Below are 530 nucleotides of genomic sequence, written 5' to 3'. Positions count from 1 at the left end.
GCAGCACCGGCCCGCCGGGAGGGCTCGGGCCAGGCCGGGCTCGGCTTCCCCTGGTCCGCCCGCAACAAGCCGACCGCGGCAACACGGAAGGGCCCGCACACCGCCGCCCCAAACCTCTCCCGACCGCCGACCTGACCAACGAGTTCCAGCTAAGCCGCTCCTCCAAACCCGAAGAACCGCGTTCCCGCCCCGCTTCGTCGCCCAAGCTTTGTGTCTATGACACCCTTCCTCCTCCCGGCCCTCGCCCTTACCCTGCCTGGGCCGCAGGGAGTCTTACCTGCGGGCCAGCCTGCCGCAGAACCGGGACGCCTCAGGAGGGAGGGGGCAATTGTTTCACTCTTCCCTCTACCGTTTCCAGGGGTGCGAGGGGCCTGTGGATCCCGGAATCACTTCAGGCTCCTTCCTTCCCTCACTCCCTACGCCCAGAGATAGGGGAACAGTGGCAAAAGCCGCCCCAGGGCAACCACAGTGCCCGCCGCACACGGACCGCCCACGGGCCGCAACAAGGGAACTGCTACCTCACTTAACAC

The 530-nt window shown here is 67.4% G+C and overlaps 1 protein-coding gene across 7 annotated transcripts in view; it reads right to left on the bottom strand.

Annotated features, from left to right (window-relative positions):
• The window catches only part of LRRFIP2 (LRR binding FLII interacting protein 2), a 62,065-nt gene extending 61,535 nt beyond the window's left edge, over positions 1 to 530 (bottom strand). For 6 of the 7 annotated variants that reach the window (XM_031065445.1, XM_031065446.1, XM_031065450.1 and 3 more), the window contains exon 1: positions 278 to 522. The gene's annotated coding sequence lies outside the window, so the exon portion shown is untranslated. Of the gene's footprint in view, positions 1 to 277 lie in introns of all 7 variants that reach the window. The other variant, XM_005431158.1, reaches the window with a different exon arrangement.

Source organism: Geospiza fortis, unplaced genomic scaffold, assembly GCF_000277835.1.
Source record: "Geospiza fortis unplaced genomic scaffold, GeoFor_1.0 scaffold1022, whole genome shotgun sequence".
In the NCBI taxonomy this organism is placed as follows: Eukaryota; Metazoa; Chordata; class Aves; order Passeriformes; family Thraupidae; genus Geospiza; species Geospiza fortis.
The sequence above is the reverse complement of the archived record's forward strand: the minus strand, read 5'-3'. Positions and strand labels throughout refer to the sequence as shown.